Genomic DNA, 27451 nt, shown 5'->3' on the forward strand with positions numbered 1-27451 from the left:
CCTCCTTCGCTTTTAAAAGGGCTCTCTCGGACTGCGGCACACTCTTTTTTCGCCAACACACACATGCATCTGTCTTTCTGACAGCCCTGGTGTTTGGGGGCTCCACCAGTGTCCTCCAGTTTCTCCATCCTTTTCCTGTATTAAAGAGTGCTGTTGTTGTTTTGAGTGAAGCCGTTGGAGACAGAAGAGAGTCCTGCCTCTCTCCTCAGACCGGAGATCAATCTCTGAGGCTCACTGTCAAGAGCTGTAAGAGATTGGGAAAAACAAGCCACAGTGATCTGCTGATATGCGAAAACAGACAATCTGAGACAAAGATACAACCCGGAAAGAAACGTAACTATTTTACATTTGTCATATTGGTGGCTAGTTTGTAAAAATTTGTTACACATTCAATTTGTACGAGTTCAGTCATGTGAAAATACACTGTTACGTTTTTTTTTCCGCATTTGGGGTGCTGGAAAAAGTTATGTAAAATAACAATCGTTAAATTACAGAAATTTACTGTAAAAAAAAAAACAGACGTTAAATTACAGAAATTTAAATTGACATTTCGGTAATTTAACGTCCATTATTTTACAGTGCTGCTGGCGGGAAAAAATGTAAAATAATAGATTATTTATATTACTATTACATTTAAATTATATTATTATTTTCCTAAATACTATAAATCTGCCTTAGCTTATGGTCGGTTAGGTGGCATCTGGCCCAGTTGGAAGAGGTGTGCCAGAGCACGGTTCGGTTGGGCTTTGGTGTGGTACGGTTGTAGTGTGAGTGCAAAGCGAGTCTGAGCCTGAAACTGAAGACACGACATCACTTATAAGGGACCATTTTATATGGATTTATTATCATTCTCACTTTTCAGTGAACGGGAACTAACATAGTTTCTCAAAGATATGAACCCCTCATTGCACCTTCAGCAAACCAATACCTGCAGCACGATGACTTTTTCGAGGGTCAAAAGTTGAGGATCTGTTCAGCAAAATATTTGACTGTGTGTCATCGCATCACATACAACTTAAAGGGTCATGAAACACCAAAACACATTTTTTGAGCTGTTGACAGTCGTATATGTGTCCCACACTGCTAAAAACACTATTAGGACACCTATATTTCACTAAAAAGTGTAAATTGGTTGTTTTTGCGTTATTTCAAGCAAATTCGTACTTCCTGTTTGAAACGAATTTTTGAAGCTGCGTCACGGTCATGACATAATATCGTTGTATTCCAGCGTGCAGACTGGGCGTCTGTGCCAGAGTGAGTCTTATTACGTCTTACAGTGTGCTGCATTAATGCATGAGTAAGGCTTGGTTCAAACCAATCAGCGCGCTCTATTGTGCAACTTCATTAATATTCATTAGTGTCACCGCGTTTACGCCACAGAGACGCCACGTTGTGTTGGCAAAACAAGCGTGAAGTGTTGCTTTTATAGTTTGCTGCCGTTAAGTTTCGTTTTCATTTTCTCTCTGTGAGAGCTTATCTGGATCACGTGTGGATTAACAGTGTACGCGACGCTCGACAACAATAACTTACGTGTCTAAGGAGGAACATTGTTTACCTGAGAGCTGTTCTCATCTGCAAACGCTGAAATCCGGATTCGCTTGTAACGTTAGTATTCTCTTCATAAAGACGCGGCTCTAGTTGCTGGTGATTGTCCTGTCTCTACAGATTTGGTAAGTGAGGGACCAGTGCTCTTTGTTTATTCAGTTTGTTCGTATCGAATTAAGTTAACTATTGCACTGAGTGCAAACATAGCACCGCATTTTGTGACCGGAATAACACACGCGGCTTTCTGACGCTACCTGCCGTGTGCATCTAAGTTTCCGGGAAATGTGGAGTTTTTTTTTCTCTCATTCGCCGTGCCGTATCAAACATTGCATGAAAAATACACGCTTAGAGCAGATCCTTGAATCAAATATTGCGTTTGTCGATAGGGGCATGAATGAATTCCCTGAATGAAAGAGCCAAACTGCAGTTAAAGTCCAACATTTAATAATTTGGCAAATAATTCGACTAAAGATGTCCATGTAGGTTAAACACCATCACTTTCTCATGTGTGTGTATTTTGACTGAAACTCGCGCGTGCCCAAATAGACACTCCCACACCATCCCACTTTAGTTCCTCCGACACTCCCCCCTAAACAGAGCTGGACACGCCTACTTTTCTGACTTTTTCCAAAGTAGAGGTGTGAAAACACCCTGCTGAAACGAGGGGGTTTCATGGCCCTTTAAATAATAGAAAACAATATAACTTTAAAAAAAAACAAACAAACAATATAACTAAAGCAATCTCCATTGTACTAAGCAAGAGCACTTCTCCGAACAGTCACATCATCGAGGAAGAAAGTGTGCTCAGACTCTGAAGGCAAAATTGCAGTGAGAGTGCAAGCCGAGGGTGAGAGGGGAAGGGGAACAGTCACTTCCAGGCACAGTTCGAGACAACCGTGCTTAGTGTGAGTACACCCTTAGTCTCACGTAGCCAAACCTCTGACTCACGGATGAAAGTCTGGAGGCTTTGGCTTTCCTGTGAAAACAAAGATACAACTCATGAAGAAACATAACTATTTTAAATTTGTCAAAATTGTGGCTATTTCGTACACATTTGAATGACAGTCAATTTGTATGAGTTCAGTTGTATAAAAATGTACCAAAAAAAACAAACAACGTTATTTTACGTTTTTTTCCAGCAGCTGGAGTGGTGGAAAAATTTTTTTAAATTACAGCCATTAAATTACGGAAATTTACCGTAAAAAATAACATACATTAAATTACAGAAATTTAATGGAAATTCTGTAATTTAACAACCGTTATTTTACGGTACCGGCAAAAAAAAAAAAGTAAAATAACAGTTTTTTTTCCAGTATTCAATTTTTTAAAGGAGGTGTGGCATCAAATCCAAACGCTAAAGCCAACGCACATCACTCTAAATGAGTGCTCAGCCAAACAGCAAAAGGTGCAAAAATATGTTCAAAAAGGCAGCAACACTGAAGCTCCAAAAAATACTAATTTATTCAAATATATTGTGTCAACGCAGCTTTACAAGCAATACTAGAATACTACAACAAGCAATTATAGACAATTTGGTTTGAAGTTTCTCCGTTATGAAACAATTTCAGTACATCATGCACATTCAGTTCTACAGAATGCTGGTGTTGTTAGTTTAGTCAGAGGTACAGTAATTAATTTCAGTTCAATATGAATGTTATTGTTCTACTTTACTGACTCTACAGCTCGTTGTTGATGTTCTTACGATAAGTATTCATTTAAATTGTATAAACATTCAACTTTGAAAATGCAGTGTTTATTTGATAATCAGTGTTATAAGTGATTTCTATACTTAAAAACGTGCAAAATCATTATTTAAAGAAATTTCATTTTTAATGGAAAATACATCAAGTGGTTAATGCTGTCAATTTATTTAACAACTCATTTGTTAAATAACTTTGCCAAAAAAATGCATGAGATTTAAAGACAAAATAAACAAAATATTCTCAGAAACATCCTATATATCCAGAGATAATGTGAGATGAGAAAATTGATAAATGTTTTTGATAGCAACTTTTTTATTACTTGTTTATTTTTGTTTTTAGATATGTGATTGGTGTACTTTTAGAGCATCTCAGAAATTAAATAGCATTCTAGAAAAAAGTTTACCGTTATTTTCATTGCCCTGCATTTTATTCCCATTTCACTGCCATTTTTGTAATACAAAAGCACATTTTGTTTGAATAGTCTTTTGGATTGTTACAGTTGGATCATTTCACTCCTTTTATTTCATTCTTTGAATTAACTCCTAGATAAAAGGATGGCAAAACATTACATTTGGCTTATCGAAATCGCACATCCCCATCAAAAAATAAAAAATAAAACAAAATGTTTCCACCCAGGCTTAATAAAAGTCTACCTGATACAGCTATAAGTCAGACAAACGGATAGCCCTGCTCCAAAACCCTCTCCAATGCATGAGCCAATGAGCAGTTAATAGTACTGAAAGTGAAACAAAAACATCAATTAGCATATAAAAGCAGCAATCAGTTACACAGTAAACAGTAATTTGCATAATTTATTCATGTTGTTGTGTATTGCTGGGAAACATCTGCTGTTGTTGTTTTGTCTACACATAGGCCTTATTTTATATATTTAGTGTTTTTTTTATACAGAACTTTATTATTCACATTTCCCTGCCTGTTTGTTTGTGTTTCACTTTAAGCTACTTTAAGCAAACTTGGCAGTTTATTATAGTTTTAAATATCAAATCAAGTAAAGCTTATACTTATTATGGTGGGGAAAATGCACAAATTATTTCTGGATGCCTAAAGTCAATTTGCACCCAATCTAACCACAATGAGAGCTTCCAAACATAATTTTTGAGATATGAATTAAATATAGTCATTTGTAACAGTGTGTTTAAAGCACCAGATCCACCAGAAACTCAGATTCTGAAATGCTTATGACAGACCATGGCTTCGCTTTGCATAGATTGAGTGCCACTAGGGTTTTTTTTTTTTTTGCCTCTCATTTGCACATTCAGCACTTCCCAATTTACTCTCACTTGTTTCGCTCTGCTGTCAATCCTACAGTCCCCAGTGCAAACCTCCATAAAAAAACGACTTGGAATTGTTCATTCTTGCTCCGCTCACTGCGTGCCAGTGGACATGTAAGGTTTTAGAAGAAACCACACATCATATCGCAGTGGTTCTGTGGACATTTTTATGTTATGACACTTCTTACAGTGACGGAATTCATTTCAAACCCACAGACTGGCTCTGTTTACTTTTCATTGTATGTAAATATTTGTCAACATTTCCAGTTTGTATTCTAGTGCATATTATCCCAGCACAAGTGATTAGAGCTCTTACTGTTCCTGTGGTTTATTTCAATGCAGAATAAGCACAGTCAAAAGTGTTCTGTGTTTATAATCCCTGCATAAACTCTTCTGGTTCCTCTGCCTTTAATCTTCAGGACACTTGAAGTTCCTCTAAGTGGGTCTGGAATGAAACCACTTTTACGTCAGTGCTGAACTTAGAATGTACTGATCTCTGAGCGTATGTCAGGAGTTTTTTTATCTGTGTCAAAGGGGGGGCTGGAGCGCTAGAGGAGTTAGCAGTTGTCAAGGGGGGTTTAATGGCTCACACAAATGAGTTTTGTAGATACTTTGGCTCTGAGGTCACAGTTTAGTATGTTTTTGATACTGCGGCTGTGTGCTGGAAACAAAATTGTATGTTTTTGAGCTGTTGTTTGCTGAACAAATAGCATTTATTTTACATTTATATTATTTATATTAGTATTACATTTAAATTTTATTATTATTCTCCTAAATACTATAAATCTGCCTTTGCTTATATAGTACACTTACGGTGTACTCACACTAGGCTGTCTGGTTAGGCAGCCCAGGCCCAGTTGAAAGAGGTGTGCCAGAGCATGGTTCTGTTGGGCTTTGGTGTGGTACGGTTGTAGTGTGTGCTCAAAGTTTGTCTGAGAGTGAAACTGAAGATGCGTCATCACTTTTAAGGGACCATTTCATATGGATTCATTAATCATTCTTGCTTTTCAATAAACAGGAACTGTTAAAGTTTATGAAAGATAGAAACCCCTCACTGCATGACAGCTGCACCTTCAGCAAACCTCCTAATACGTGCAGCACGATGACTTTCATAAACATTTTCGAGCGTCAAAAGTGGTGGATCTGTTTAGCAAGATATTTGATTGTGTGTTATCGCATTACTTACGACTTAAAATAAAACAAAACAATATAATTAAAGCAATCTCCATTGTACTGAGTAAGAGCATTTCTCCGAACAGTCGCATTATCAATGAATGATCGTGATTGTAGAGTTAAAATTGCGGTGTGAGTGCAGGCTGAGGGTGAGAGGGGAAGGGGAACAATCATGTCCAGGCACAGTTCAAGACAACCGTGCCTAGTGTGAGTACACCCTTAATCTTGAGCTAGCCAGACCTGACAGATGAAGTCTGGGAGCTTTGGCTGCTTTAATTGGTCAAGGACCGCTCACTATGTTATACAACCTACAGATCAACCAACCAATCCTGTTTTGTTTTGTTCCAGATCATGTTCGCAGGTGTGGAAATGTCCTCAATGTAGAACAACCTTATTTATTCGGGAAAGTATTTGAAAGTTTACAACAGTGATGCATCAATATCCTAAATGATCTGTTAGCAAAATGTATAGAAAATTAGTACGTGTATGTAGACTTTGTTCTGAGATTCATTCAATATTTTTGTGGCTCATTTCTACATAAAGATGATGCAGACTGAGATTGAGGGTGTTTTCACACCTGCCTTATTTAGTTCAGTTGAATTGCACTGGAGTTCGTTTTTCCTCTTTGTGCAGTTCGTTTGGGCAGGTGTGAATGCAGTAATCAGACTCGAGTGTGCACCAAAAGCAGACCAAATAAGCGTACCGAGACCTGCTTGAAGAGGTGGTCTCGGTCCGCTTTCAAACAAACCCTGAAGCGGTTCGTATGTGGTGAGAATATGATTCGAACTAAATCAGACCCAACCACTAAAAGTACTGCACCTTTGGGACTAATCCAGCTGCCGTAGGCCGATGCGCTGTGCATTATGGGACATGGAGGAAAAATATTTGTTGATAGCACTTTACCAACAGAGAGAGAGAGAGAGGGAAAATCATTTTAATATTTCCGCAAGATGACTATGTCACAGTTTAGCTGAAATAATTCACGCCTCCTCCTGTAGTGAGGTGCGATGCATTAAAACATTGTTTTGCGGCCGCGCTTCATTCTCGAAATGTATAGTTTCTCTAAAGCAGGGATACAATCAGCCAGCGCAGTCGTCACTCCATAGTAAAAAGCAAAATTTTATGTCTGCCGGTTTGTTTACTTGCGGGAATTCATTGGCATTTTCCCACACGTGAATTCTGTCTAATTGATAAGCAGTTTAAAACTATGTTTAACAACATCTGGCCAATGAGAGATTTGGATTTTGTCACATGACTGCAATTTGGTCTTTTTCAACTGGTTCGGACCAAAGCCAGCAGTGTGCTGTGAAAACGACCCAAAGACAGCAAAAGATGCAACAATGTATCATTTGTTGCCCTTGGTCCGGACCAAATGAAGCGAACTACAGATGTGAAAGCACCCTCAGTGAAAGTTTTCTATTCTAGATAAGCAAGGTTTTGTTGTATTTGGAAGCATCCACAAATAAAAAAAAACAGTTTTTACTGTTTTTAATGATGTCTTTTGTCTTATCTTTATGACCCAAATGACCAAATATTAGAAGGTTTTCACTGCCATTAGAAAAAAATGAAAATAAAAGCATACCTGCATGTTTGTCGACATCACAGGTTGAAGCTTACAGTATATGCAGTGAGTATTGCATTGTTATTATTTCTTATTATCAATTCCTTACATTTATATAGCACATTTCTCGACACTCAAATCAATTAACAAGTTTTTTGGGGGGATGGTTAGGAACCATGATAAACAGAGGCCAGTTGGCAAATTTGGCCAGGATGCCATGGTTAAACCACTACTCATTCATTCATTAATTTTCTTGTCGGCTTAGTCCCTTTATTAATCTGGGGTCACCACAGCGGAATGAACGGCCAACTTATCCAGCAAGTTTTTACGCAGCAGATGCCCTTCCTGCCGCAACCCATCTCTGCCATCTCACACTCTCATTCAAACACACACAAACACACTCATACACTACGGACAATTTAGCCTACCCAATTCACCTGTAACGCATGTTTTTGGACTGTGGGGGAAACCGTAGCACCCGGAGGAAACCCACGCGAACGCAGGGAGAACAGAAACGCCAACAGAGCCGAGGCTCGAACCAGCAACTCAGCGACCTTCTTGCTGTGAGGCAAACGTGCTTCCCACTGCGCCACTGCGTCGCCTAAACCACTACTATATTACTAAATATTTTCTCCAGTTTCATCAGACCTCACAGCAGAACGAAAGTAAATTGTTTTGTCCTAGTGTTCTAATGGTTAGTACATGCAAGTCCTTTCATAATTGAGGATAAAATTATTGTTTCAACATACACATACTATTGAGTGTTAAGTTTTTTTTAAAAATGCAACTGCACATGAACTACTGAATATGAAATTGGGAACTGGAGGTCAGAAGAGCTTCTGATGCGCTTTTATCCCTCTATAACACTTTGTTTGGACATGTGTTCCCTGGAGTAGCCTGCTAAGTGTCCATCAGAGCTGTGTATGTGCAAGAAAATGCAATGCAAAATAGAGTGAGTGAAAGAAAGATGAGAAGTAATATTCCTGAGGGATGATTCATTGGATATTTCCCCATTTTTAGATAAGACCGATTCAATGCCCTCCCTTTGGAGAGACTCCTAGTCTTGGCTGTGCTACCATATTAATTAGAATATGAATTATACTGCTTATCTGATGCCTCTTGATTATTTGTACTCAAGGTCTCTTTGCCCGTTATTAAGCTAATGTCAAACAATATTAAAAAACTATTTTCAGGCCGCCGTTTTCTGCTCATTTACTTCACAATGAAATCTAGACTGCCTCTGCCCTGTGTTCAAGAAAAGGGCCGTATGACATAAACTATATTCACTCACAGTGACTGTCTGGGCTGAATGAAAGACATCCATCATGCACAAATAAATTCATTTTATTCAGTAGCAGGCATAAATTATAGTATGTCCTTCTTTGTGTTTGACATCTTGGTGAATTCTGACCCATTGTAAAGAACATGCTTTACTGAAGCACATATAAAAGGCATGATGTGTTAATGGCAGAGTCATATATCATACAGACTTGAGTCCCATCGTCCTCATGTATGAAGTCATGCAGTGTTTATACTGTAGTGTTGTTTTGATTTGTGTTGTTTTTGACTTATGGTGATCTGTTTGGTTTTGTTTTGCAGTGTTCTTGCTTTTGTTGTGCTTATGGTGTTTTGATTTGTAGAGTTTTTTTGTTGGTGTGAGACTTGAGGTTTCTAAGTTTTGGTTTTGCTGTGTATTTTTTCCCTCCGTTTTTAGTGTTTTGTTTCCCAGTGTTTTGATGTGCTTGTTTATTTTTGTTTGTAGTGTTTTGTTTGGTAGTGTTTACTATGTTTTTAGTTCTTCTAAGAAAATCTTAGATTGCAAAATATATGGACTAAGTATCCGTGATGTCACCCATAGGTTTCTAAAGAGCGCAAATAAAACTACAAGTAGGCGTGGCCAACCTTCACCATTTTGTTTGCGCTTTATCGTGTCGACCGGAGGTTACTACAAAAGATCAAATTTGAGAGTGCGTGGAGCTGCAGACGGCTGCTAGTACTGTGCTTAGACAGGCTTTTCTTTGGCAGAAATGCTTAATACTTCATTACCTGCGACTCGTTTGTGTTCTGACCACTTGTGCTTTGTTGTACACTATACAAATGAAGTATTTAGTCTTTTAAAAACACTGTTGTGATAAATCGAGCCACAAAGCTTTGTTCTTATGATGTTTTTCTACAGGAGGAAAACATGAAATACTTCCAAATACTTCAAATATAGTCTGTGGTAGTAAATGCATGGCTATTTATGAAATTCAGGCATAACACTATATGACAATGTTTCAGATGACTGTTCTATAGCCTACAGCTAATCAATTTGACAGATTCTGGAGTACATTACAGTTCTAAAGAAAATTATAAACGATAAATGGTCTTAAGTAAAACTAATACATTTATAGATATGATATATAAGTATATACGAATTTCCCTCAACTGGGAAATGGAGGCCACTTGAACGGTTTGTTAGCACAATTAAGTGCACACAGCATGCAATATTATCTGATAATTGTAGGAAATAATTCTAAAAGGCAACTGACTGTGTAAACCCACATAAAACAAAACAAAAATATAATATATATATATATATATATATATATATATATATATATATATATATATATATATATATATATATATGCCAAGTTCAGCGACTAATCAGCTGGAATCAGCTGAGGTGACCTTATGGCGACCAGCGAGACCTAGCTGTCACTCAAGTGGCCACGCCCTTAATTATGCAGATTTAATAAAACTTTACATAAATGAAACAGACGATTTCTAAAAAAAATTAACCCCTCACAGTTATCATCAAGGGTAATATATACACCAAAATCGTTATTTGTACCAGGCTGTAAACACTTTTTTTCTGCTGTAAATTAGGCTATTTTAACATTGAGGTCAATAGAAATGTGCTCTATTATGGAGCCCGGCCTAGCGGAGTTTCAATGAATTGCCATTTCAGTTACTTCTGTATTAGCTTCACGAGGGAGAGCGACATGTTGCCGCTTGGTAAAAAATGTAATAGACATCTAACAACAGTCTAAAACTATACTAGTTGTAAAGTAGACTGGAATGATCTGTCCAATCTGTGTGTTTAGTGACTAGAAACACAAGTTACCATTGGGTTACAAGTCCAACTCACTAACCATTAGGCCACAACTTCCCCATTTAAGTGAACAAAGTGGCGGAGAAAAGTTGTTTACTTCACTGAGTCAGCTTAATGGTGAAGGGACAGATCCAATAGGCCTATTGATGGTTTGCGAAGAAATGTCATGCTCCATTTTTAAAGTGTTTTGTAGTATTTTTAAAATACAGAAATACAGTATTTTATTTTGATACTTGTTGTGGCTGCTGCATTTTGTAGTTTATTTTGATACATGTAAAATTGATGTATTTGGTACTTTAAAATACATTTCAGTGTATTTTTGCCCATCCCTGACTACAGCCCCTATAAAAAGCATGATGTGTTAATGGTGGTGTCATACAGTATATGTTACAGACTTGTATCACATCATCCTCTTGTATGATGCCATGCAATGGCAAGCAAACCCCAACCTGCACTATGTCATTAGTGCTGGCTTTCTCTGACATGTGTGGTTTAATTATCTGACATGATGCAGTTATGGGTGAGAGAAAAGAAAAGCTCTCCTGTAGAGGTTCTTTAGCCCTAATGGCCATCATGAGTCACGGCCCGGTCGGGCCTCTGATGGCCATTACTGAGCCTCCTGATTGAAACGCTGGAACAAAGGATACTCTGATCTCTTCTGTCATGTAGCTGTTTCTACCTCGCTGTACCTTTTTCTGTGTCTGTGTCTCTCTCTCTCTCATCTCAGCATCACAGTCCACACCTACTAGTAGAAATAGGCATAATAGCCAAACCTCATTACGAGTTGCTCTGCTAGAGCTCCATCCAGGTGCTTTTGTTTTGGTCTGTGGAGGTCAGGAACTGATTAAAAGTTGAAAAGTGTGGGTTAATCACTGACTGACCCCCTGGGAGCGCTTGTGGCCCTCAGTCCATTTTAATCAATGAGTCTTAAAGATGTGCGGTAGACCACTCCACCCACGGTCCAGACACCTCCCTCCCTGCATCATTGCCCTTTGCCCCAGCATTTAATTTTGATTTGCTTTGCTTTTTGTTTTGTTTGCTGATGGTTTTTGTAACATTTTTTAATGTTTTCTTTTTCTTCCCTTTTCTTTGTTTTATTTCTAGCAAATGATTTTGGAGTGTTTTCTGTGCTTTGCTTTGGCGGTATTTATTATATTGTTGAAGTGTAGTCTTCAAAAAGAGAACTCAACTGAAACATCTTTTTTGAAACGCAGTTATTGGCAACCCAGGCTCATTCTGATTATGTACCCCTATACACATTTCTGGAGAGAGCAAAATATGTCCCAGAAGCTGCATTTTCTATTTAAATTTTTGTTTTCGCAAATCCGCCAGAGGGTGCTGTGTGCGCTTTTTCAGATCTGAAATATCTCTCATGCGTGCCATTCACGCCTGCTGTTCTCACATGAATCCACCAGAGGCCGCTGTCGATTGACTGACAATCAACTGATTAACTGACCGATATACCCACCCTCCCCCTTCCCTAAACTCAGCCAATAGTTTTTTCAAAACCACTGATTGACCTGCACCTTCCCTAATGACACTCCCTTCCCTAAACCCAACCGCAGTGTTTTGAAAAGCACTCCAGAAAAAGTAAAGTTTTTACCACATTCTCACCCTGTTATTTACTTGTTTGTTTTATTTTTTTGGCTTTTGTTTTTGTGTTACCTGTTTTCTAGAACCGTTCTTCATCAGATTCGAACCCCGCCATTATGGTCAAATCCGCTCTGCATCTTAAGTTTTTTGACATACGTGTTTAGCTACTGGCAAACGGGTAACAGTTAACAGAGGAAAAGCCGTTCACATGCAGGTAAATGGTCAGCTGGTAGGTGCGAAAACGAACATCGTCATACCACCCTTAGCGTTCGTTTTAAAGATGAAATGCAGCCATACGTAGCTCTGGCTACATAATTCTGCAGAAATGTATATAGGGCTACATTTTCAGAATGAGCCTGTGTTGTTTATTGGACACCTTACAATCAATCAGAATGGAGACTTTTCAGACCAAGGATATGTATCCTTTATTTAAACCTCTTACAATTGATCTGAACCAGCTGCTAGATTTACTTTGTGACCCTTTTGGAAAGTCTCTAATTTGCTTTTTTGTCTTTGAGAGGAAACTTGTCCTCCCTCAGCAGTCGAGGTCTATAGATCAGCGTGTTTATCATGACCCTCTTAGGGATTAGCAGCTAACCATAATAAATGAATGTGTAAGCGATACCCACTCCTGGTGTTTAAGAAACTTTCTCTGAACAGATCCACCAGCTGTGAATAACACAGCGCAGAGATTGCTGACCGCCTCTGCCCCTGGAGCCTAAATAATAACACCTCAAGGGTTCGTTTGGACGGTGCGAGCTGAGCGTCTGGTCACTTATGAGATATTTGCACTGAGACGAGACGGCACTGCTTTAATCAGATACGGCTGTGGCTCTGCATATTGGACTGGCCAACAGGGAAGAGTTTTCTACGCTGTGTCTGATTTATAAATCACCCACTGTGCTTCATAGATCCCCCTGTTAAACTGCAGATTCACTGGTATCCTTTAAACGACAACTAAAAACCCATCTTTTCTGAGAGCATCTTAACCCTGATAAATAAAACAAAGACCCCTCTTTTTTACCCCCTTATTACAAACCAACCCATTCATTCATTCATTCATTCATTCATTCATTCATTCATTCATTCGTTTATTTATTTATTCATTCATTCATTTTCCTCCGTCTTAGTTCATTTTTCTCATTGGGGGTCACCACAGCGGAATGGACTGCCAACTTATCCAGCATATGTTTTACGCAGTGGATACCTTCCAGCTGCAACCCAACACTGGGAAACATTCACACACTCTTACATTTACACTCATACACAAAACCCAAGTTAGCTTATTCAATTCACCTATAGTGCATATCTTTAGAATGTGGGGGAAACCAGAGCACCCGGAGATAACCCATACCAACACAGGGAGAACATGCAAACTCCACACAGAAATGCCAACTGACACAGCCTGGCTCGAACCAGCTACCTTCTTCTTGCTGTAAGGCAATCGTGCTACCCACTATGCCACCATGCTGCCCTGACAAACTCAAAATACTATAAATTCTGAGTGTTCCTCACACCTGTGAGTGGGCTTAACAAACCATCTGAAGAAAACACGTTCAATCATCTTACTGACCCATTAACGACACGAACACTATGCATTTATGAAGTGCGCTTCATACAGGTAAGTGGGCTTGACAAACCACCTGTAGAAACTCTTTCTTGGGGTAAAAACCTAGATTACTCTTCCTCTTGCATTCAATTCTCTGAGCACAATCAAGTTAATTTGTTTAACTAGCACATTTTGTGTGTATTGCCTCTTTTTGTTGAATAGCTGAATGCCTTCTCCGCTTTGCACAAAAGCGTCTGCTAAATTATGAAATGTAAAAGTAAATTAAACTTTGACATTCCTTTTTGTATTTTGTTTTGTTGTCAATGCCAATATGAGGAAATACAAAACAGTCAAGACATAAAATACAAACTGCGCACACTATATTTTGTTTTATACAACACCAGAATGAATGTTCATTCAATATTCAGTTTATAGGCTTTCACTGAGCACCCGTTTTGTCATTTTAACTTTTAGTTTAACAAGCCATAAAAACACCATGTGACAGAAAGCAGCAGAGAAAATGAGACAGCTACTAGAGGTCCTGACCTTTTTCCTTCCAAGCATGGAAATGCTGACAGAAATGATGATGCAAAATAGAGATAACGTTTAAGAATGAGTAAGCAGGAGTCCCCACCGCAGTCTGTTGGTATATTGATGTTTCCCTGCCCTCAAGGTTGAGTATCCCAGGATGTGGCCAAGCAATTTGGCAGGAGCCAAAACAAAATGGATGTCCTAGAGGTAAACAAACTCAAAAGTAGACCGGGAGAAAGACAGCATTGAAAACAACGCTGTCCCGATTTCATCCGGGCAGAGATAATTGAAAATAAATGATGTGTTGTCGCAGAGGTGCTGCAGACTAAATACTAATTTGTGCCGCAGAGGCAGGCAGGATGCTAAACCAGCATGTCAGCAATGTGAACAGACTCTAACCTCTCACCTCGTCAGAGTTGCCTGTCTAATCTTTTTTTTTTATCCATTAATTTAGGGAGGCCAATTTAGATGTTTGCGGATTTTACAGGTTAAGCTAGCTCGGAGTCCACACGTGGTAGCTAGCTCTGCCAATAATTGCTTATTTATTTATTTTTCCTCTTATCCAAAAGTCACAAGCAAAATGGAGGTTACATGAGTCGATGTAGGGTCAGGAGGCTGTGTTTAAATTGTCTGTCAGTAGAGACGTTTTTTTTCTGCGAATGAACTCATCTTTTCAAACCTAGAGTAATAAACAAAGGGGTCTAGAATCCATGGACAAAGTTATCCGTTAATGTTCCCATTTATCTCCATAACAGTTGCTTGGCTGGCACGTCACCTCTCAGGAGTCTTCTGCTGTGTTTTCTTATTGAGGTTTGGCATACGGTGTATATCATTTGAGCATCAGTTCTGGGATGTGAGGGACATGATGTCAGTGTCTAATAGGAAACATACTGTAGCTGAACCTAATTTAACTTAATTTAATTAGATTAAATAGACTTTCAATGGACAAACTGAAAGCTTTTTATCTTAATTAAACCATCTGAAGATGAACAAACTTCTTAAGAGTTTGGAATAACGAGGGTGATTAAAAGATGATATTTTATGTTACAATTCTTGCCATTAACAAACCATAAACGAAGACTTTTAGCTTAACAAACTATCCAACATAGGCTCATTCTGAACACGTACCCCTTTATACATTTCTGGAGATTATGAATTATGCAGCCAGAAGAACCTATGGCTGCATTTCGTCTTTAAACTAAACACTACGGGGTTGTATTATGCCATTTCTTTTCGTGCTTACCAGCTCACTGCCTACCAGGGCCGCTGCTGGCCAAAAAGGTGCTTTAAGCGGAATTTTACTATGGTGCCCCGACAAAGAAAACACACACACACACACACACACACACACACACACACACACACATACACACACACACACACACACACACACACACACACACACACACACACACCTACACACACACAAACACACACACACACACACACACATGTTTGTTTTTGTGAAAAGTGGGGGCATTACATACTGTAGGTTTCCATTCATTTTATACTGTCCAAACCGTATATTGTATTGCCATCACCCCACCCCACCCCTAAACCTAACCATCACAGGAGACTGTGTGCAGCTTTACTCTCTGATTAAACATCCTGTGGAATTTATAAGCATTTTGAGAAATGAGGACGTCACCAATGTCCTCATATTTCACCTCCTTTTTGTAATACCTGTGTCATACCAATGTCATTATACAGATTTGTGTCCTGATATGTCACAAAAACACATACACACACTCACACACACACACACAAAATATGTGTAACATTTATTTATATATATATATATATATATATATATATATATATATATATATATATATATATATATATATATGCATATAAACACTCATAATTGTACTTCAACAATAAAATGTTTACATTATAAAATAATTTACAAAAAGTAAGGCACAAAACCCTATCTATACCTACATAACTGTTAGATGAATGGTCCTAAATGCTGCATCCAGTGTCTGTATCTGTGCAGCTGCTTGTGCCTTGGAGTGGTGCAGGATCATGCCACCTCATCAAAGACATTTGCCAGTTTTGTCTAACAATTAATGGGTGTACCTTTAAACAAACAGCTTTTGTTAACATTCAGAAAAAAAAATGTAAACATAAAGGAATCCATGCAATAAAATTGGTTTATGGCATATGGCTTATCAATGTAGTAATTTGACTTATTTTATACTACTGAGTTTTCAGAGATCACAGGAAATTTGTCAGTTTTGTCATTTCATAATGCAATGTACAAAACTAAAAAACTGGCCTATTAAAACTCCACCAATCCACTGATGTAAAGACTAAAGAGACTTTATTGATATAACACAATTAACTGAGCAGCTCTGTAGTAATAGACAACACAATAAACAAAGATAACTGCACTAAATTAAAATAAATAATAGCTGCAGTGAAATAATTGTGCAGTGCATGTGTATGTATCTGCTGTGCCAACACAATTGTCCAGTATTGCACAAGTTGATAATAGTAACTGGGAATGAGCGGCAAACAGCTTGGCTTCTTATGAAAAGTCATAAAACATACATTAATCAAAAGAAGATTCATAGCAGCAAAGCAAGAAACGGTACATAAAGGGCTTCAAATCAGGCAGTCGTTTATCAAGCCTCACTAATTGACTTAAATAACCAAAAATATAATGTTTTCCAGATTCATGGACATCAGTTACCTGAAAGAAATGTGCGGGATTCATCTTGTGCTTTTTTCCTCTTGCAAATTCACTTCACACGTTTTCTGCATTCGCCATAAATTGCTAATTTAAAAATATCAACATATTTTTATTCATACTCCATTCACGTTACTAAATAAATATTACTAAAAAAGTTTTTTTGAGCAAACGAGTTGGTGCCCTATGCAACGGTATTGCTGCTTCCCTCTGTGTGAACGGCTTTTCCGCTGAAAAATTTAGCTAGTTATTAATATATATCTGTGTTTTTTGTCCTGTCTCTGTAATTCTGTTGCGCTGTAGAAGCTCTGTCACTAAACCAAGTTCCTCGTATGTGTGAACATACCTGGCAGTAAAGTTCATACTGATTCTGATTCTGAATATCTTACACTGTAAAACATGTCATCCTTTTTAATTTAATCTAATAAAAATTTTTATTTACCCATTCGTCAATGGATTTTTTTATTTTATTTTATTTACCCATTCGTCAGTGGGTTTTTTTATTTGTTATTTTTTTATTTATACATTTGTCAATGGATATTTTATTTTATTTATGCATTTGTTAATGGATTTTTTATTTAATTTTATTTAGCTAGTTATTTATAGTTAGTAAAGTAGTGGTTGGGTTTAGGTATTGGGTAGGATTATGGATTTAGTGTAAGATCATAGTTTATAATTACTAATAATCATTCAAAATCTTAATGATAAGCAGGCAATAAGCCAGACAATAATAGTGGAATTTGGTACTTAAACGTTATTATAATGTTATAGAATAAAATCAATGGCATGAATATCTTACACTGCAAAACAGGTCATCCTTTTTATTTAATTAAATTGAATTGAATTTTGTTTTATTTTATTTATGCATTTGTCAATGGATTTTTTATTTAATAAAATGCTATTACATTTTATTTTATTATATTGATGCATTTGTCAGTGGATTTTTAAAAAAATTTTATCTATGCAGTTGTTAATGGATTTTTAATTTAATTTAATTGTATGCATTTTTTAATGGATTTTTTCTATTTAATTTAATTTAATTTATTTTAATTATGCATTTGTCGATACATTTTTAATTATATTTTATTATTGAGCTTGTTATTAATAGTTAGTAAGGTAGTTAGGTTTAGGTATTGGGTAGTATATGGATATGGATGTAGAATAATATTATAGTTTATAAGTACTAATAAGCATCCAAAATCTTAATAATAAGCAGGTAATAATGCAGTCATTAATAGAGACAATTGGTACTGAAATGTTACCATAATGTTATTGTATGAAATCAATTGCAGGAATATCTTACACTGCTAAAACATGTCATCGTTTCAATATGTGCAAACTGTGACGTTTTTCTATGGTATTCAGCGATGTGCTCTGGATGCTAGACATTCCCTCAGCCACCATAGCTAATGAGTGTAATAAGGAACCGGATGGGCAAAGACAGACGACTGGCATGATGAAAGCTAATCCTCCATCAGCAGGGCAATTAGCAGCCGACATGAGAGCAGTGACGGGGTCTGAGACCTGCCCCACATCTCTGTTTATCAAACACCGAGGCAGAGATGTGCTTAGTGTGAATCATCACCCTGCCCGCAGATTGATTGGGGAGATCGTTTTTTCCCTTTCTTAGGTATTTGACATTGATAAATTGAGTCAGGGGGGCGAGAGGTGGCTAAGGACCCTGTGTGTTTACAGTTTGGCCAAGCATGTGGATTTTGTTTAGGAATGTGTCTCTTGGGGCTGTGTTTAGACATCTTTGAAGTCAATGATGAAGGGTTTCCTTTTTGCTATATGTCCCTGCTTTAGATCTTTTCTTAACTAGCTGGTCATGGTTGTTTTTGAGTCGCAGGGTATGCAGCGGTGGAGGTTTGGCTTTAATGTTGGTAAACAAATTTTATTTAGTATCCAGAAGCACATGATCATACACATTCATGTAGTAAGTCTGTTAATTTGCAGTCTTTATCTACACAAAAAGGTTTTTCATGTGCAAACCACAAGCCTGGAAGACCTATCTCTTCTGAAGGAAAATATATCTGTGCTAGCAGTTTGTTTATTCATTTATGTATTCAAGTAGTTTTAATGTTTGTTTGTTTATTTTTGTAAATTTTGGTCCATACAATGAAAGTCAATGAGGTTCAGTGTTTTCTGAACGGAAGTAGTTTTTTTATGCAATCGTCAATGGATTTGGCTTTTTTATTTTATTTTATTTATATATTTTTATTTGTTTGTTTGTTTCTCATTTTATTTTTTTAATTTATTATAAAAAATTTTTGCTTGTCAATTGAATTTTCTAATTGAATTTTATTAATTTATTTATTTTATTTATTTATTTGTCAATAGATTTCTTTATTTTATTTATTTTATTTATGCATTTGTCAATATATTATTTTATTTTATTTATTCCCTTGTCAACAGATTTTTTATGTTATTTATTTTATTTTATTTTATTTTATTTATTCATGGATTGTCAATGGATTTTTTATTCTATTTTACTTTTTAATGCATTTTTCAATGGATGTTTTATTTTATTTTATTGATGCATTTGTCAGTGGATTTTTAATTTAATTACATTTTATTTATGCATTTGTCAATGGATTTTTTTATTCTATTTTTTCATTGATGCACTTGTCAATGTTTTTTTTTATGCATTTGTCAATGGATTTTTTTATGCTATTTAATTTTATTGACGCACTTGTCAATGTTTTTTTTATGCATTTGTCAATGGGTTTTTTATTTTATTTTTTTGTAATTATGCATTTGTCAGTCAATTGTTTCATTTTATTTTATTTTATCCAATGTATCAATGCATGTGTGAGAATTCCATTGAAATTCCCATGGCAAGAAACCATGTTCTTTTAATAAGCTGTTTTGATTTGGCTTCCCTTGACACAGCAAAGAAAAAAAAAGGCTTCGGTTCAGAAGTCAAACAACATTTTACTCATTTCCTCATTTACACATCACAAACTAAACAGCACACAGTTACACAGTATTCAGTCATCCTTGCAAAAAAAGCAAACAAACATCTCCACTGCTGATCGGTTGTTTATGTTTAGAAAGAGTTGGACTTGTTGGTTTGGTAGGAACGTCTTACCCTTCACACACCAGTCTACACGCATGAAGTAAAGCAATTAAATCAATAGTTGCTTTGATAAATGTTGCGGTTTAGAAAGTTTAATAACTTATAAAAGGTCTTGTATCCCCTAAGGAGAAATGGCGTTCTGTTAAATGGGCCGAGTGTAAGTTTGTATTATGTATGAGATTGTATCAACCTGTTCAAGAAGGCTGAACTATCGGGATCTTTTTGAGAGGTTGATGCTCCACTGCTTCACTGCTGAACGGTGAGCTGGATAATCTCAACTGATCCTCAAATAGAGAAACCAGAAGCTGTATTAGTCTCTACCTGTTTTCAACCCTGTAAACAAGAAAGTAAAATTCACACCACATATGACTGTCAGAGGTGGGTAGTAACGAAACACATTAACAAATTACATTTCAATGTGACAAACTCTGAAATAAACACATGGTTGAATGAATATCATTACACTACACTACATTTGGTGGCTTTCCCCCATTACTGTCAAATGGTAAATATATTTTATGTGACTTGTTTGCAAATATTGTGAGGCGCTGCGCTACTTTTACTTGAGTAAACCTACTTGGACTTTTACTTTAGTATAGATTTTGCATACTCTACCCACCTCCGATGACTTTTCAAATTGTTATTAGAAATACTGTAAACATCAACAGAGTATGGCACAGGACAAAATGGATGAATTGATGGATGAATGTGGGTGCAGGAGATAAAGTCCTTATGTATATGTGGGTTGTGGGAGAATACAAGTGTTTACTGGACTCCCACAAAATGGAAATATCTTAAAATGAAATTACTGAAAACAAATACTCTGTTTATGTACTGCACAAAGCTGCACAGAGAGAGCTTTCAGTATTTCAGTATTTGCGTTCACACACTTGAGCAGAGACACATTAATTTGAGGCCCTCATCAGTAAATGGCACGCTACTCCTGCATGGACACATTAAGCAGGCCTACATTTTTTAGTTAATTCAGTTTATTTTTATTCATTTAGCTAAATAGTGAAGATTGGTCTTTTTTTATTAAGAATTAAGGATAATTTATGTTCAATGTTTGGACATTGCTGAAGCCAAAAAAGGCTAACGCATCTTCTGAAGTAGTATTAGGCCAAATGCTTTTCTGTTTGACCAGTTGAGAAATTAATGTTTATTATTATTTAGTTTCATTGCAAAGTTATTAGCCTTTTTGTAACTGATCTGACTGTATTTCTGTGTTCTGATATGCACCTCATTTATGTCCATGTTAATTATTCTATTTAATTAAACTCTAATTAAACTTTAATTAATCTAAACATATTTGTTTGTTTTACACTTCTTTTGTATTTAATTTGGGCGGGAGCGGGAGAACAAAATATATATATTTTGCGTAAGCGGGACAGAATCTTGTGGGAGTAAGACTTAAAAACCCATCTAGTGCAGGTCTCTACATCAGAGCATGTGCGAAAGTTGAAATCTGCATCTGTGAATGAGATTAGCTTTGGAATGAGACATTTCTTATCGGCCCTTTCCACCTAAGGCAGAAGGTGCATTCACACCAGACACGGATGAAGCGTCATGCATCAGTGATTTATATGTTAAGTCAATGCAAAGACGTGAATAGACATTCTCTGGCACACTTTTGTGTGAGTGAGGCGGTGTGAGTGTCATGATTTGCTCGATTTGGAAAATCTGAACTTTAGCAGAAATTTGCGCTGCGTTAACCAATTAGGAGCTTGCTCTAGTATGGGCGTGATTATAACATAGCGTCTGTAGTTCGTGTCCTGAGGGAAAAAAAATCCTCCTGCCGACATGGGAGAACAGCTCATCAAACTGGACTCAGCTCACTCGGAAGCATCGTAAAAAGCTTCCATCATCTACACTCACAGGAATAAAGGACAAGAGCTGTCACTGGGGTTGTACCTTTTCAAAAGGTACACATTTGTACCTAAAGGGTCCATATTGGTATCTCAAAGGTGTATATTAGTACGTAAAAATTTCAAGAGGTACATTTTTGTAATTTTTAGGTACTAGTATGTGAGGTGTAAATTTGAACCCTTTAGTTACAAACTTGTAGCTTTTAAAAAGGTACCACCCCGGTGACGCGAATCCTCGTCTATTGTGTAGTGAATTGGACACACGAATGAAGCAAATTTGACACAAGTAAACTCGAAACGTTCATGCATCTATTCACACTTGAATGTCTGGATTTGTTCGCACATACCGTGTCTGGAGTGAACACCGCATTAGAGTCTTGGGGACTGTTGGGGACAGAGCCTTTTGTGCTTTTATTGAATAATAATATATTTAATGTTGATGTTTGTGATAATATACACTGAGCGATTGTACTAAGGCAGCCTCTTAATTGTGTATGAATACTATAGAGCATCAAAATCAGAGTATGGGTTCTGTTTATGTAATGAAAAGTGTCTCTGGATACACATCGCTGAACTGATGGTGTGGATGACAAGCTATAATAAGCACGGGCTGTATCTCATCCCAATCTGCCAGCGATCTGCTGTTTTTAATGCTCCTCCTTTTGTTCACACCATATTTCTTTGGCTCGCAGGCTTCATGTGAGCTGCTGATATGAGGGGCGGGCGGTGTTGATTGGACGGTTGGTGGCTCTTTTGTCATGGTGAACACAATCGTCCATGTGTTTGTATCTCCACCAGGTGGTCGGAGAACATTCACAAATATGTCTGCAGTTATTCAGCTCCAGATCCTGGATCCAGATTGTTGTTGTTTTTATTATACAACTCATGTTATTTAATCTGAGGAAATGTACTGTGTTTATACTCCAAAGCGATTTACATGCGGTTTGTGGCAAGCTAGCAAAATGTTTTGTTGACCTTGTTCTGCAATGCGCAAGTAAGCTTTTTTTCTGTTATTGTTTTTGAAAATTCAGATTTGCCTATGGGGAAATGAATGGCAGGAAACTACTTGCTCTACAAACAAGTGTGTTTATGGTAGAACATAAAAAAAAAAAAAAAAAAACTGTATACTATATATCTTTGCATTGGTGCATTGACTTGTTGCAAGGGTAGTATGTACATTTACTCAGTACTCACCCTCAAACAGTTCCAAATCTATAAAGGTCCAGTGAAATTAAAATAATGTTTTTTTTTTTTAGATGTTAGTATCAGTATTTTAGTCTTCAAGAAAATCTATAAGCTATTTTGGTAAAAAAAAATAAATTTGAATTTGGACATTAAAAAACTGATATAAACATGTAAAGCGTGTAGTTTCTCACCTTCACCTAAATGGATCAATGTTTTTTTTTTCACCTCATCACCTCATTCTTCAGTTTCTTATAAAATCTTGACCAATCAAGTTTACCATGCTGTTCTTGAATTTGTTTTATGTTTTACTTTGGTGTCATGGTTTGGGAATCTTTCTGTTAAGAAAACAAATACACTATATCAAATAGTTAAGTGGTCCAGTAAGTTGACGGGGGTTACATTAGCCAATCTGGAGGCTGTGTACACCAGGCTGCTAAAGAGAATTACAAATTCAATTTAAGTCACACTGTTCATCCCCTACACTCAGAATTTCAGCTCCTTCCTCTTGGTCGCAGGTTTCTAGTATCAAGAACTAAACGATACAAAAATAGTTTCATACCAGCAGCCATCAGACATTTAAATAAGGCATAGACTAAAGCAGAGGGATTTCTGTGACTTGTATATTTTACATTTAATAGATTGTTTTAAATATTATTTGGGTGGGGGAAGTGATTATTTATTAATTCTTTAATTTAAAAAATGCCAAAAAAATAAATAAAAATATCTATAAAAAATATGTTTTATTTTATTTTTTTGGAAGAGTGTTTTGTATTTATGTTTTATGTCTATTTGTTGTCCTCACTATGTGAGTTTTTTTATTTTATTTTATTTTTTATTTTTGTATGGCACTGTTATAAAATGAGGACTCATTTATACCTGAAAATTAACCTTCAGGTATAAATAAAGTAACCTAACCAAACCTGTCAAATGCTCTCTAGTATTTGACAGCCCCGCCTCTTTCAAGACTCTTGGATTGGCTGTTTTTAAAAAGGGGGAGGAGCTACTCTATGTCCCACACTCTCTTCGTTTTTTCAGTTGAGACTACGTCAAACATTGAATAAAAACTGCACATTTCAAAGCACTTCATGGGACCCTTAAAGCATTAAATTTTATTATGGTGAATATTCATTCATTTTCTTTTTGGCGTAGTCCCTTTATTAATCCGTGGTTGCCACAGCGGATTGAACCGCCAACTTATCCAGCATATGTTTTATGCAATGGATGCTCTTCCAGCTGCTACCCATAACTAGGAAACATCCATACACACTAATTCACACACTCATACACTATTGACAACTTAGGTTACCCAATTCACCTGTACAGCATGTCTTTGGGCTTGTGGGGGAAACTGGAGCACCCGGAGGAAACCAACATGGGGAGAACATGCAAACTCAGCAAAGAAACGCCATCTGACCCAGCCGAGGCTCAAACCAGTAACCTTCCTGCTGTGAGCCGAATGTGCTACCCACTGCATGCTACATTAAAACAACACTTATATTATTTTAGATGATAAGTATTGCACAGCCCTATTGAGGGGAACTAAAAATATAAGGTGATAAATGTTTAATTGTGTTTACAGCTACCAGAACCTTTTTTTTTAGCTTTCTGAATGGGATTTTATTATGTGACATATACAGTTTTCTTTTCGTCTAACAAAGCAGTTTTAACCAAGTTCATCTTATTTCCAGCAAATATTCTCTTCATTAAATGTCTCGTTTTTCTTATTGTGATCATTCCAGCAGTTCATCTCGCTAGCGATCCTCCCTTCTTCAACAAATCCTTTTAGCTTTTAATGCCAAATCTAAATGCCAATGCACAGCCATATTGACAGGTGTGAACTGTTTTATAGCTGATGACCGCTCATGCCCAGAGCTGGCGCCGGTGAGTGGCACGTGCCAGGCGACTCATCGTAGTGCTTGGCATGCAGGTGGCAGATGGGCTGTAATTAATGAGAACCTGTTAAACAGTGATATGTGATCCCACACGGTAATTAGAAAACAGCAGCATGGAGCCAGGCGGAGTAATTAGTCCGTCAGGGCCTGGGCTCTCAGGAGTCAGCCCCCCTAAAGGAGATTTTAGCCAGACAGACACTACTAACATGCAGCATGCTGATATACAATAGCAAACAATTCTGCAATTTAGTATGTATAGCTTTAAAGTCAGGATAAAATCAAGATTTACTTATATGTATATGTACAGTTGAAGTCAGAATTATTAGCCATCCTTAATTATTAACCCCCTGAATATTTTTTCCCGATTACTTTTTAACAGAAATATTTTTTCAACACATTTCTAAACATAATAGTTTTAATAACTCATCTCTAATAACTGAATTATTTTATCTTTGCCATGATGACAGTAAATAATATTTTACTAGATATTTTTCAAGACAATTCTATACAGCTTAAAGTGACATTTAAAGGCTTGAATTGGTTAATAAGGTTTACTAGGCAAGTTAGGATAATTAGGCAAGTCAATGTGCAAGGATGGTTTGTTTTTTGGAAAATAAAAATAATATTGTTTAAGGGGGCTAATAAAATTTACCTTTTTTTTTTTTTTTACTGCTTTTATCAAAGCCGAAAATGAAACAAATGGGACTTTCACCAGAAGAAAAAATATTACAGGAAATACTGTAAAACATTTTCTGCATAGGAGGGCTAATCATTTTGACTTCAATTCTATATAATAGTGCTTGTTATAAACAATGTGTCTGTGCACTTCACTATTTTGCAAAAATCAATTTGCCCCCAGAATCTTTAATCAAATATCATAACCTTTTCTCCCTCCTCGAAATGACTTTTGTTTCACTTCTGCTCACAATGAATGTCTTTAGGATGGGGCTGTCAAGGCGTGTCTTATTTCTGCTCTACTTTTATCCATTTGTCAATCGCCTTCCATTTTGTAAGCAGTGCCCATCTTCCAAAGATCCAATCAATTTTCAAAAGATGAAATTATGTCCCTCTAATGCACTTTGCCCTACTTAAAAATAATATATTATTTTGTGGAATAATTGATATGCTCTTAAATAACTCTATTGAACACATTGTGCTTCAGCCCCTCACAGCCTTGTTTTTATTTCTATCAGAAATTAAATGTGGTGCTAACTTTACTAAGGTCAGTAAGGCTCCATTTGGTAGCATTAGCTTATGAATTAGTTTAACCACTCTTGATGTGAGTTAGCATTAGACATCATTACCTAATACATAAAGGTTTTATAGATTTTACTAATCTGTTATTGATCGTTTTATATTAGTTTGTGCTAATACATTGTTAATGTATTCATTTTTTAATCTTTATTTTTATAAAACATATTTTTTATTAAATGTAAAAAATGGAGGCGGCACGGTGTCACCTCACAGCATGTAGGTTGTTAGTTCAAGTCCCGGCTGGGCCAATTGGCATTTCTGTGTGGAGTTTGCATGTTCTACCTGTGTTGGCATGGGTTTCCACCGGGTGCTTCAGTTTCCTCCACAGTCCAAAGACATGCGGTACAGGTGAATTGAATAAACTAAAATTGTCCACATTGTGTGTGTGTGTGTGTGTGTCTGTGTTGGTGTGTATGGGTGTTTCCCAATACTGGGTTGCAGCTGGAAGGGCATCCACAGCATAAACTTATGCTGGAATAGTTTCCACTTTTTCCACATTTTCAGGGTTAAATGTGACCTGAAAATCATTCTAATAAGCTCATTTGGTGCTAAAGACAGAAAAGGGGGAAAAAGTCATGCCTATTTAGATTTCTAAACAGAAAGTTCAAACTAATGAATGATGTTTATTTGCAATAAATTATTCCAAAATCTTTTGTAAAATAGTGAATCTCTAATTTGCCGTTTACAATGCAATGATAATGGATTGATGCTGAATTAAAAACAACTATTTTAGGAAAAAGCACTGACACTAGTGTACTTCGAACCATAGTTTTGAACTTAATATGGCCCAAAATTAATAAATATTGTAAAACTTGATTAATATAGATCAGAAAAAAGATTAATAAAAGCTCCAATGACTACAGAGATCATATTTATATACTGTTGCTAGTTCATAGAAAGCTGCTTCTAAAACAAAAGCCCGCAGGCAACCTGCAGAAATCCTGTGAACCAGTCAGTGAAGACAGCAGGTTGCAATTAAAGTTAAAAAAACTGAATTCGAGTCGCAGTAGTAGATTCAAAGTGCAGCGACTGAATTTATCTCTCAATATTGCTCACTGCAAACTACAAAGCATTTGCTGAAAGGGACCATTTTTCCCTCCTCTGGACTACCAGCAGAGTAAATTAGAGATAGACAGTAATCGTGAATTTCATTGGCTGCACTCAGCTTGCAATGAAAGGACGATTGAAGAGTGGTCCATTAAGCTTTCCCTTATCACTCGTGTTCTGAATAACATCTTTTAAATTTTTGCTTTACAAAATCAGGCTCATTATTGCTTGCATTTTAACCTGGTCCTCAGCCATCATTTGCGCCGTAATGTGTTTTCCCTCTCTAAAGTGATGGAGGTGTCATCTTCCTGCCTGAAGCTTGAATTTAGTTTCACATTTGTCACCCTGCACTAGAAAAAAAAAATCATTCAGACATGATTATTGTTGTCG

At 36.7% G+C, this 27451-nt stretch overlaps 1 protein-coding gene and 1 long non-coding RNA gene across 3 annotated transcripts in view; one reads left to right on the top strand and one right to left on the bottom strand.

Annotated features, from left to right (window-relative positions):
• entrep2 (endosomal transmembrane epsin interactor 2) overlaps window positions 1-27451 on the top strand; it is a 205877-nt gene that overhangs the window by 123286 nt on the left and 55140 nt on the right. The window lies entirely within an intron of this gene.
• LOC141375384 (uncharacterized) overlaps window positions 817-27451 on the bottom strand; it is a 38862-nt gene continuing 12227 nt past the window's right edge. The window contains exons 2-3 of the long non-coding RNA XR_015495796.1: window positions 3902-3984; window positions 817-2521 (exon numbers count right to left, since the gene is read on the bottom strand). This is a non-coding gene — a long non-coding RNA (uncharacterized LOC141375384). The remainder of the gene's footprint in view (window positions 2522-3901; window positions 3985-27451) is intronic.

This window comes from Danio rerio, chromosome 7, assembly GCF_052040795.2.
Source record: "Danio rerio strain M-AB ecotype USA chromosome 7, GRCz13ab, whole genome shotgun sequence".
In the NCBI taxonomy this organism is placed as follows: Eukaryota; Metazoa; Chordata; class Actinopteri; order Cypriniformes; family Danionidae; genus Danio; species Danio rerio.